Genomic DNA, 12,576 nt, shown 5'->3' on the forward strand with positions numbered 1-12,576 from the left:
AACTGGAATGCATGACCATTGGTTTATGCGCAGTGCAGAAAGGCCAAAGCCCGCTGCCCATGTTTTCTGAACACCTTTGTGGCCCACTAAGAGGCACTATGACACCCTTGCATTGCCTTCAGCCTCCACTTCAGAGCTCTTAATCGTGGCCTGTTAAACACCTGGAGACGACTCAGTTGAAAGTATGCACCATTAAGGTGCAACAACCTACACAAAAATAAATACAAAACATCCTAGAAATAGCACACATGCTTAGGGAAATAGAAATATAATAAAAAATAAACAGGACCTAAATCGCTGACATATTACATTAAAGTATTTTTAATTTTACTGTCCAAAAAATAATCAGGATTTTGCCACTAGAGTTGAGGAAATTAATTTAGGGCCTGATGGGGACCAGTTTTAATGTAGGTTTTTAATTACTATCGGGTCCAAGGCCCAAAGCAACAAGAAGCCCTGTGTATGTTTGTTTGTATTGAAACAGGTTTATGTTGAGCGCTGCCGGACGGTGAAGACAAATAAAACACCAAGAAGATTCCAATGAGGTGTAATGGGCTCATTGCCCCAACATCTTGCCCACAATTAACGCTGCACTTAAAAGGCAGTTTTGTCTCTGCTCGAGAGAAGCAGACATAAAAACTCTCCAGGATCGGGCTGTGCAAACACTTTTAATACCATCTTATAAAACACACCTGAACTGCATGCATTTGAAACAAGCTCTGGGAAAACCTTGTTTAAAGCTTGTACTGTTGGTAAGATTGGTGCCACTTCCAGTATAGAAGCTGAATAGCGAATGGAAGTTTCTCAGCAACATTGAGCGTTGTAGGTTGTGTAACTACAAATAGGAAACACTGGAGCATCTTATGCTGGTGTCCAGCTCTATACAATGCACATTGCAGATTTTTTTTAAGCCAATGTTCCTACAACATGGGGTACGAACAGTCACTGAGGCCCAAAACCTGTTTGAATTAATGATCCAAAATGGCGATTTGGCAAATTTATGCATTCGGCACGGACATTATTAAAGGAGAAACTGAGCAAACTGGTGCCTCTGCCACTGGTTGATGTTGAAAGGCATTTAGCCAAACCGCAGCAGCACACTGAATTTTATATTTAATGAAACTGCAAGATTTTGCAATTTATGCATCCGGCACGGGCATTGTCATAAGCGAAACAGTGAATGATGGCTGTGACACTGGTATGTTTAAATGGTTCTAGCCAAATTCAAGTTGCACAATGAGTGAGGTAAATTTTTATTTGAAACCAAACTAATTGACATTTGCAATGGTTAAACTATTTTGTTTAGATTTTAACTGTATGTGATATTTAACTTTGGAACAACATTCTTTTAACTGAGCTTGGAAATTGATTGCAGATTTAAATTGTACTGATTTTTAGTAATCCTACAATTATTTTTTTTCATTCCAATGACTGAAAACCACTGCCCCTTCCACAGGCTTCAGTAAATGTTTAATTCAGTCTCTCAATTTCATAATTAAAACATTTTCAATATATACATTGAAATCCTTATTTGTACTTTTTTTTTTTTTAAATCACAAATGGCTAGTAGCCATTGACAGAGCCAGTAGTTAATGCTAGTAATAGGTCTGTCAGTTGTTACATCTGAACGCAATAACTAAGCTCGGAGACTAACCAAAATACCGGTGTGATGGCACACTATTGCAGTCCTTCAAAGCATTATCTGGTAGTAAAGCCTATATACAATAATCCTGGAAGTGCAGCTTATATTTAAGCCGCACCTCTTTAGAAAACCTACACTTTTTTTTTTCCATCCACTTAAAGCCCTGACCATATTTGTATAAAGACACAACAAAGTAGTCAAATGCCCTCTCTGTCAAAAGTACGGTTGCCCAGAGTGCAGCTCTGGGGTTGCAGGGACGGGAGCAAACGTTAAGTGCACTGCCTGCGTCGGCTGTGTGCTGGGCTGAGGGTGAGCTTGTCTCCAGCAGTGGTGCTGGCATCTTAGAGGGGGGTTGTGATTGAACAAGATGTGGTCGCGACAGTTGGTCTGCATGCACACCTAGGTCTGTGGGTTAGAGTTTATGAACCTAGTTAGTGTTGTGTCAAGCTACTGGTATTTATGATTTGTCTAATATTTTGAGGGACATCTGGTTGCCCTTCTGGGCTTGCAAGTACTGCGGGTTGATACTAGACCAGTGGTTCCCAACCTTTTGACTTCCGTGGACCTCCACTTCATCATTACGGGAACCCAGGGACCCCCCACTGAGGCCTTACTGAAAGCTGGGGACCTAATCTGTTGATATTATTTAATTTTCAAAGCAGTCGCGAACCCTCAGGGGTCCCCAGACCAAAGGTTGGGGAACCACTGTACTAGTGCCTTTTAATTTTTGTAATTCTTAATCTGGTTATATTCGGCATTATCGTATGGCATGTGGAAGTCTTGCAGAGCAGCGTTCGTGGTTTGTTACGCGGACCCCCTTGAGTGTGACATTTTCAAATGTTCTCTGGATAAAGCATTCTCATCGGCTTCAGTTTTCACACAGTTTGTGCTGTCGCTGATCTGGCTGGCTTTCTGCTCTATAGATACCTCTTTCCCCGTTCGCTCGGTACCGCGGCCAGGGGCTGCTCCTCTAGCGGCGTCTGGTTGTGCCCCGAGTGCCTTGGGGCTCCCGGTGGTGATTGCTCGATGATGCTGCCGCCAGTGTTAGTCCCACGTTTGTGTCCATGCTCGAGCCCCGTGAGCTGTCATTGTAGTCCTTTGTGCTGCTGGCTTCAGCAGTTGCCCGTCGTCGCTGTCGATGCCAGTGCTGCCTCGCTTGCCCTTGTAACGTGCAGTTCCTCTGTACACCGGCTCGGGAAAACCTGCATGGCTTTCCCACAGAAGGACTGTCGAGAGAAAGCCCTAAACAAGCACAGCCCACAAAATGACGTGGATTGGATGTGAGAACCGGAAGACGCATGGAAGTTGACAAGGCGTTCAAAAAAAGTGAGCGTGCCGCTCAGAATGCGGGTTGTTTCGGTACCCTGCAAGCTAACGGACGATTCTGCCGCCAGGGTGAGGCTTCTAGTTGAGCACGTAAGACCGCTTCCGTAGGGCTGGGACACTCCAGGCCGAGCAATGTGTGTTTTAAGATGGCGACCATTGTCCCCTCTCTAGCTCGCGAGCAGCGCATGCGCTCCCGGCACCCCGAAGGTCCGCGTGTGCGCCGGGCGGTGTGCGCGTGCGCCGGTACGTCTGCGTGCCCCGTGCGTGCGTGTCTCTATCTCCGGCCCGGCGCCTTAAACCCAGGCCCTGTAGCCGGGCTCCAACCGCGAGCCCCCGAAATCCCCCTTCCCCCCGCCGAGCCTGACGTCAGACCGCCACCACGCCCACCTGTCACGAGCCCGAAGGAGGAGGGTGAGTAGGGGAGCGATGGGGTGGGGGCGCTGCCCTGACCGGCACCAGCTGGCACACTGACCTCTCTCCTACAGGCCCAGTTCATCTAATGGAGACAGCCCGCACCCTTAAACTTTGCCCCACCAAACCCCCATACGGTCGCTCTTCTCCCCATAGGTTTTCTTGTCCAGCCAGTATAAAGGCCTTCTTTTATTTTTTTGCCTTACTCAACTGTGTTACACACAATTGTGCAGCTCTGGGCCTATTTTTATTAAACCCCCTCTTCGTGTTTGCCCCTAACCAGCAGTGTCATTCTCTTACCCCCATAGAGGCTTTTCCCCTTTAGCTGACACTTGCTTAATTGAAGCAAAGCCCCCCCCCTCCCCCGTCTTTGACTCAGCCTCTCCGGAGTGCCTTTTTATCTCCCGTGACACCCGCACCCCCAATTCCATGATTAACCTCCCCCCGTCACGAAATGGTTTGTCTTTAAAACTCCGAGGTTATAGACCCGTTCATATAATATCATGGCCTTTCTACATTGGTCTTTGGATGCTCCCACTTTTGTATAGTCGGCTGTGCACCTCCCATATCGTATACTGATCTATGCGCCCTATATTGATAGAATGGCATCTGGAACTCGCTTTCTTGTAGGCATGTACTGGATATTTCAACCCCCCCTTTCATGTGTTGGCCATTACACCTTACCTATTTTCAGCTGTCTAACTGCGTGTGATTACTTATCCATGTGTAGATAGGATTATGGGGTTCAGGGAACTGCCCTTGTAATTGGATATTGTAAAATTAAGTGATAAAAGGCAAACCCTAGTCGGTACGGCCCTCTCCCCATTGTGCAAGTTCAAAGGTTGAGGATAAGAAAGGGAATGCTTGCACTAATTGAGCATTTGGCTGTAATGCCAAGTATACTATACTTGAACGTAATACCCCGCTGTGTTGGCCTTTGTGCTCCATATAGATACATCTTTCTGTACATCCTTTTGACCATTTCCTGTATGTATATATATATATATATACATATAAACCTTGTTACTTATTTATACATGTATACTCTTTATTCGTGTATCTATGTACGTGTACAAACGGGTATATATTTTGAGTACTGTCAGACAGAGCAGGTGAACTAACATTTTGCAGTAGCCTTTAACTGTGGGTTTAGATCGAATGATCCTCAGTAGCCCTCCTGTGCACTGCAGCGAACGAGGGTGTTCAGTTGCAGGTGCTTTTGGGAGGCTGAACTTGATGGCTACTTTTAGGTCATCAACTTATTCATAATTCTAGCATGTTACATGTTTTGCTGTTGTGGAGTACTTCAGACGACTGCAAGGTACCTGTAGTGATAACGGGGCATCAGATGAACCAGCACTTTTATTAGACTCCTTATACGACTACCTTTAGTCACCAAATGCCGGTCTTTCCCCAACCATCAACGTTCCACCATGGGTGGAAAAGAACTTTAAAGGTGGAGAAAGGAGCAGCTAGGACAATAGTACAGTAACTGTACAACACAGATTAAAGGTTTTCAATATAACCATACTAAAGTGCTAATTTCGTTTTCAACACAATGTTTGAAGGCTTGTGTGCCTCTAACTTGAAACTTTTCAGTATGTTTCAGTATAACTTGCGCTCGCTCTCTCTCTTTGGGCCTAGTTTACCATAGGGAAATTATTTTTTGTTTTACTAATACATTTGACGCACTTTGGGAAATGTTCAGTTATCAAAACTAATGACAGTCACTTCAGCTGCTATCTGGAAGTATTTGGGGTGATTCGTCAAGTGGGGGCTTAGAATGGAGGGTTTGTAAGAGGGGGGGGGGGTGCAAAGACATGTTTTCCCCTCCCGCAATTTCTCATAGGGATTTTAGACAGTACTACAGGTCGAACTGCTGATCTGAATTACACCAAACTCGGCTGGAAAGCTGTATTAGTGGTCCAGGAAGATCTTTTTTTAGTTTGGTGTAATTCTGTCCAGTCGTTTTGTAGTTATTAAAGAAAATATATTTATGTATATCTAGGAACTTTGATCCAACAGCAATGCTACAATTGGCTGGCCGTACTGTGACAGGAAATTTGCATCTGTGTTGTGAAATAACATTCAGCACAGCTCCCGGTGTGAATCTGCAACAGTTATGCGTATCCAGACTGGGGGCCATGTGCGGTGGCAGTTGGATTAATGTATGGTAATTAAGTATTACTTTACATTTAAAAAAAAAAAAAACTAGAAAGTCACTGGAATTTTTTTATATGGATGTCATTAAATAGAATAACAAACAAAAAAAGTTACATGGACGTTATAGTTCGGTTTGGATTTTACACACAACCATTGAAATCCAGCAATTATAGTTATACTTATTTCAATAAATGATAGCTTTTGCCCTATGGTAACTAACTTAGTTTACGTATTCCATCAGTCATAACCTCTTCATTACCATCTTCGATAATATCGCTGCAACATTTGCAATAAAATTGAGGAAACTGTGCATGGTGGTTGCGAGAGTTAGTTACCTTGATGCACGAATCACCTGTCAGGGGGCCCCAATTGGAACCTGCGCGATTGGCAGAATTCCAGCATGCAATTCTGTTATACACAATTAAGAGGTCCAGTGTTCTTGGACTTATTGCGTGGAGGAAAGCCAGGCCTGATTCCCCAACACCACCAAGCAAAAATCCAGCTGGTGAAATCCCTTATGGAAACTGCTGCATTGTAGCCCGGACCGCTTTCATAATCCTGATTCCGATTTCAAAGTATGCATGGGTGGAGAATTTAATGGCCGCTCTCCGGCCAGCCAACATCCTCCATTCCTTCCTTCACGCCCCTCATCCAGCCTCACTACAACTCCCTCCACACTTTTGCCACCCTATCAGAGCGGGTAATAACTATGTACATGAATTACCACGGAAAAAGGATTACACTACAGAATACTGCCTGATAAATCCTAGTCAACCCTAATTCAACATGCCACATCATATTTCATCACATCTACAAATACCTGTCAGGGGTACTTCACTAAACTTTATCTTCAACAAAAGATAGAGAATGCAAGAATCCATTAGAATGTACTTGAGGTAGGCAATGTTATTATATTGTTTTATAGCATTTTCCTTACAATTTTGATCCCCAAAGTGTATATTTGGTAGCAGAATTTTTATTTTCTAAATGTTTTGCACCTTTCAGTTACATTTGACACTTTTTAAACCAAATGTGAAGGAAAACGTGGTATTTTCTGTCCTCAGGTTTTAGCGATGGTTCCCATTAATGCCCCAGCCCCCCAAAGCTGCCCCAGTGCATGACCCCAGGTAGTTGTTGCAATTAGCGAAGTGTATTAGTGGTGTTGAAGACCCCTTTGTACTGCCAAGTTCATGTGGCTTTTTCCTTCCACAAAGGCAGTTTTGAGGTTGATTATATGTAGCATAGGGCCATGTAACTACCCTTATAACTACCTAACTCCCTGAGAGTGAACCACCCACGGGTAGCTCTGGTCATCTTTGTGAATATTCTAAGCCCCGTATTCTGTTTTTGAACTGAATACACACCACGCCCTATAGATGGTAGGTATTGGCTTGTGGGGCCAGAGCTATCCTCAGTAAGTGCGTCTGTTCACTTGTTTGACAGTTTTAGCAGTTCCAGCCATATCCACGCACAAACTTTACAACCATAGCCCGGACTGCAGTCACACTTCTGTCCTTCAGTTTGAATTGAATGCTTAAGAAATCCATGTTTTTAAATTCAACTAGTGACCTAGTAATACAGCTAATTACATGCAAAAATCTGGTCCTGATGCATGACTTAAAAAAACGAAAGAAAAAAAACCTTTATTGCCCGCACCATTAATCTACTGTTACATCTATGGCCCTCCATGGAGTAGCTTTCTGTCAATCCACAAATATGGTTTACTACCTTCTTAACATGAAGCTCTGTATAGATACAGCTACAGCAACACAAAAGGATGATGGATGGAGTGCTCAATAATGCAAACACTCGCCCCAGTCACAGATCTGGGTTTAATCCATTGTTCTTTCGCTCACCATGCCACCCCAGTTTGGACCTACCCATATGCAAATCAGCCTTGACCCTCTTCCTCATGTGAACCGTCCAGCCCAAACTACTAAGCCAGCTACAGTACAGTTAAACGTACTTGCTCCTTCGGAACTGAGAGGCTAACATAATGACAGTACAGAGTTAGGCAAAATTTCTGGCACAGACCCCATCTCTTCTATAAATGTATAGACTTTACTTAGGTACTGGTTCGAAGTTTGTTTTAATTTATGACCCATGACCAAATGGATGATGCACAGCTTATTTCAGATCTGTGTGCAAATAGTTACCAAAGTCTGTGATTTACTTTTGACAGATTTCCCCAGAAAAAAACCTGATTCATTCAAATATTGTGCGAAAACCATGCAGTAATTGGTGTAGTAAACACCAATTCCACATGTTAGGCTTCATTCTTAGGGGGGAACTCGGCAGATGTTAATTATGTTTCCTTTCTCAGTACCTCCCATCAGGGTGGCAACAATTACCACTTTGACTAATTAGCACCAGAAGTCTACATGCTGAGAATCATGTCATTCTTCAAATCTGTTCTAGTACATCTGTTATAGCTTACAATATAATAGTCTTAGTTTTGGACCAAGCCCACCTAGTGTGCCTTTTTATTTTTATTTTATTTTTAAAGCTCCAGCGCATAAGTGCTTTGACCTGTTGTAAGTATTGTGGCTTTTAACCACACCTTCTTCACGCCCATCACTTTCACTTGTTCGTTGGGCTTGTCTTTCAAAAATCCATTATTTTCATTGGTAAATGCTTTACCGTTTGTATTGCCGTGGGGTGGTTTGGTTACAGCCTTGGACACGACCCTATTACATGGATAATAGCACGATTGCCAATATGTTTGACTGTGAGCAAACTTTTTTTTTTTTTCCCCCCTTTTCTCTATATTAATATATGCCCTTGCTAGCTATGTTGGGTTTTATGAGTTGGCTATTTACAAGCTTCACTGCGTTTAGTATATGGCAGCTTGATTTGTCATGAATTTCAGAAAATGTGATTCATTTTATGAAGTTTGCTATAAGCTGCACTGGTTGCCTGTTTCTATAAGGATCTGTTGTAAGGTGCCGTACTTTGCCCAGATGGCCCTTTATAAAACTGACCACATGCTGCGTTTGTGTTTACGCCCAAGTACCTTATTTGATCGTTTTGGCTGTTGGATCCTGCTGCTGGACCCTCCTGTTTCAGAACGGCTCGGTGGGGAAGGAGGAGGTGTGAGGATCATGTTGCTGCCTCTGTTTGGAATGCACTCCACCTTGACCACACCATAAATCTATTACATATGTGATCCTCCATAGAGTAGCTTTCTGTCACTACAAATGTGGTTTGCTGCCTTCTTACCTGCACTCCTGCACAAAGAGGAAGGCTTTTTAAAATGCACCTGTTTTATTCACATGTTTTCTGATAAAATGTTCAGTGTGAAGGGATTTATTTGCACTTTATAAAGAACAATTTAACTCATCTAGCATGTGTAGGTTCTCAGTATATTTGTTGGGTAATCCCTGGAACTAAACGTTGGGCAATTTTAGAAGAAAGCAAGCAGAAATTAGGCCTCTTCTCCTTTGGTGATTGAGAGTTGTCATCTGAGGGATATGACTGATGCCTGGCATTTGTGTAGACTGAGAGATGGCTAAACTATGTGAAAATTGAACATATATTTTGTCTAACTAGCTACATGTCGCTGCAGCCTTAAGTAAACACATCTGATCAGTTTCTCTTAGTACAAGCCTAAGCACTACATCAAAATGCAGTACTTCAAACTGGTGATGTTTGACAGCAAAATGTTTGTGAAACATTACTGTACTCAAACTAAGCCTGGTGTGTCAAAAACATCCTTATGCATAAATCACCAGTTTAAAAGCACTGCACAATGATCACTCTACTTTCTGCAGTACTTGTTGCTGTGTTAGTTTGACAAACTGTTAACCATTTTGTCTGTCTGGTGTCCCTTGTGCCCCAATCAACGGTATCCCTTCCCCTACCGAGCCAGTCTAACGTCTTTAATTACTGCAGACATCTAGTAACAACCTTTATAGAAAATATGCTCCTTCATCCTGTATGAATTTTCGAGACCTTAGTAAACATTGCATTTTGTAAAGCACATTATCTCTGCACGATTTAAACATTCATGCTTTTGTGGATTTGACACGGTCTTGGGGGCTTCAGAACAAATTTGAAAGCATGGTTCTTGTTGTGTGCTCTTAAGATGCCCTTTTCTGTTACTGTTGGAGCAATCTCTTTGCTGGACATGGATTATCAGTCGGCAATCTGTGTCTTGAAGGAATGCTTGTATCTTTACATGCTCAAACACCATCCGGTGCAAAGTTATTTCAAGGTTTCAGTCTTTTATGCCTATTCTTTATGCCTGGTAATTTCCTGAATGTATGTTGCGTAGTCATCCTGTATTAGAACTGCTCAGTGTGGGATACTAACAGCTATTTTATTTTGATTCAGAATCGCACAGATTCCTGGCACAGTAATAAACAGGTGGCAATATTGCTAATGCTTAGGGCTCAGTTATTCAATATCCGCATGAGTGAAAGATGTATTAGGAATCAATCTCAAAACTTACCAGTTGGACATCATGCAATCTGGTGCGTTGATTCAGCAAGCTCAGTATTCTGAGATGTACAAATTTTTCCAAATTAACTTGTTTCCGGAGGAGACAGAAAACTGCCATTTGGTCATCAGTCTAGCAGTATTGCTTTCAGATACTGTAATTAAAATTATTTCATGAGGGCCTTGTCATTTATTAAAATGAATTTTTGGAGAATTGTCAAAAGGGTTGTCTCCTTGAACTAAGTTTCCAACAGCCGTCTCTAAAGTGCTTTGCATTAAAATCAGTAGGTGCTGCTTTTTTGATTAGCAAATTACTCATTTTCCTTTTTTTGTCTTCAAGTTTCACCTGCCTGTACAGTGCTTGCACTGTGCTTCAGAAATATTTTATTAAAAAAAAAAAATATATATATATATATATATAGTTCCTAAAAGGGGCTTGGAGCCTGCTCATTACTTACGGTTACTTACTATGGTCTGGCTCCAACATCACGTTTTCCTTCCTTCCTTATTGGGTAGCGTCTCCTGCTCACCTCACTCTCTCTTGGGCTTTGAGTCTTCATCCTGCCATGGCAAATCTTGCAATGGGAACTAAAATAACTGGATGTAGCGATCTATAATAAATCCTGCCTATTTGCTTTCAACCCACTTATTTTGACTTTGATATTTATATATTACAAACTCAAACCAAAGGTATTAGTGCAATTTACATGAGCACCATTTACGTTACACAAGGACACATCCATTTTTGTTTGTTCGGCATGGGGATGTTAAGTGATTAGCCCAGAATCACAGGAAGAGACAGTGCCAAGACTTGAACCTGTTTCACAGCAGCTTTGAATGTTACTCTACAGCCTTTCACCCTCTGGGAACTTGTACAGATTCCCTAGTTGCCCCCCTCCACCCTACCCTTTGGCACTGACTGGCATGTGCCCTTCACAGCCTTTCCTCCCTTGATACTGCCCTGTGTGTCCTAGCTATCACTCCTTCGGATGATGGCAGTGCCCTAGTAGCTGCGTCTTCTAGATTGGTTGAGGTTGCAGTACCCAGCTCCTACACCCTTCGGGGTGGTCCAGAAATGTGGAGCTGCAAGAATTCACCCACTTGCTTACAGTCAGTTTGTGATAATCAGCATTTCCTTTGCAGTCTCCGAAATGTGTTTTCCAGGATCACGTGACCAGAGATAAACGGTCAACAGATAATGCTCATTTCGTTAGTGTGCAGTAAGTGTTCCTCAGTAAGCCACTTAATATCATTCTGTCAGTAATCCAAATATTTGCTGACAGACTGTCCACTGGGTGAATGACTGATTCGAAGAGCAAGGAGGCTGGGTCGAGTGCACAAGCGCTCTGATGTGTTGTAATTTCTGTGGGCTTTTAATCACGCCCACTGCCCGCCCATATCTACTTCTCGTTCATGGGTGTGCCGTTCAAAAATACTTTGTAATCATTGGTATGTTTGTCCTTCCTTGGGGTGGTTATGTTACTGCCTTGGACACCAACCATGTTACATGGAAAATTGACTGCGAGTGAACTTTTCCCCTTTTGTGTTGCTCCTTTACACTCCCGCTTAAGGCAGCCATGGCACTTTGAATCGGCTCACTTACGTCAACTGTTACTTTTCATTTTCAATTTAGGTGGCAAGAAAAGTCCAGTTAGGAATTTACAATGATAGTGGCTCTAACTCGAGCAAATGCGAGACCCAATGCATTGCAAATGCTTGTTTGTAATGATCCTGATATAGGGTGACAAGCGTCCTGGAAATTTTTCACCAGCTGTCCTGGCAGATTTTGAGAAATTTAGCTCATGTCTCTGTTCTTTATAGAAGAGCGACTGAAAACATAGAGGTAGGTTTTTATGTGCTTAACGACAGGACGACTCCTCAGCTCTTCTCTGAGCACAATTTAAATAATACCCATGCTGCTGGGTTTAAGCGTTGCTTTTAATTTAGTTCCTTAGTGCCTCATTGTCTGTTTCTATGTTGATGCGTGCTGAGATTTGTCATTTTGTTCCCCTGACCTCATGTAAAAGTGTAGTAGTCCTTCAGTGTTTTCTAAAAGTCCCGTTTTTTTGTTTTTCAACAGCTAGAGACCCTACCTGATCATGTTTTAATCGAGTTGTTAATATATTTTTTTTAATATAAAGGCCTGCTTAATTGTGAATCTTCATCTCACTTGTTCTGCACGCCTGCCGACACTTTGTGAAGTATCAATAAAGAATGCCTGTGTGCTAAACATAGTACTACGCTTTTTTTTTACAGTGTACGAAAAACGCATGTCCCAGATTCAGTGACATGACTGTTAGCAAGGCTTGTCCTTCAGTGATGCATGCAGGAGTGTACTGAGTGAGGCTAGCGGTGATTTGTTGAAAGTCTGCCTTGCAGGGAAGATTAAAGCTTTTCAACCCCAGATTTTGCTGTGCATGTATTTTTTTTTTTCCACAATCATTTGCTCGCATGTCTGATTTAGAAGGTGCTTTCTTTGGAGAAGTAGGTCCAGGCATCCGTGGTGGCAATTCATTATTAGTTCGCAGAGCCCTGTATCCATTTGTAAGCGTTTCCCACGCGGTGTCCTGAAGTCATCCTGTAACGTGTGATAATGA

The 12,576-nt window shown here is 42.6% G+C and overlaps 1 protein-coding gene across 6 annotated transcripts in view; it reads left to right on the forward strand.

The window, feature by feature from the left end:
- The window catches only part of EIF4G1 (eukaryotic translation initiation factor 4 gamma 1), a 723,480-nt gene that overhangs the window by 68,168 nt on the left and 642,736 nt on the right, over positions 1 to 12,576 (forward strand). For 2 of the 6 annotated variants that reach the window (XM_069212972.1, XM_069212977.1), the window contains exon 1: positions 3,211 to 3,379. The exons of the other annotated variants lie outside the window; for them this stretch is intronic. The gene's annotated coding sequence lies outside the window, so the exon portion shown is untranslated. Of the gene's footprint in view, positions 1 to 3,210; positions 3,380 to 12,576 lie in introns of those variants that run through there. 6 annotated transcript variants of the gene reach the window in all.

This window comes from Pleurodeles waltl, chromosome 11 (assembly GCF_031143425.1).
Source record: "Pleurodeles waltl isolate 20211129_DDA chromosome 11, aPleWal1.hap1.20221129, whole genome shotgun sequence".
In the NCBI taxonomy this organism is placed as follows: Eukaryota; Metazoa; Chordata; class Amphibia; order Caudata; family Salamandridae; genus Pleurodeles; species Pleurodeles waltl.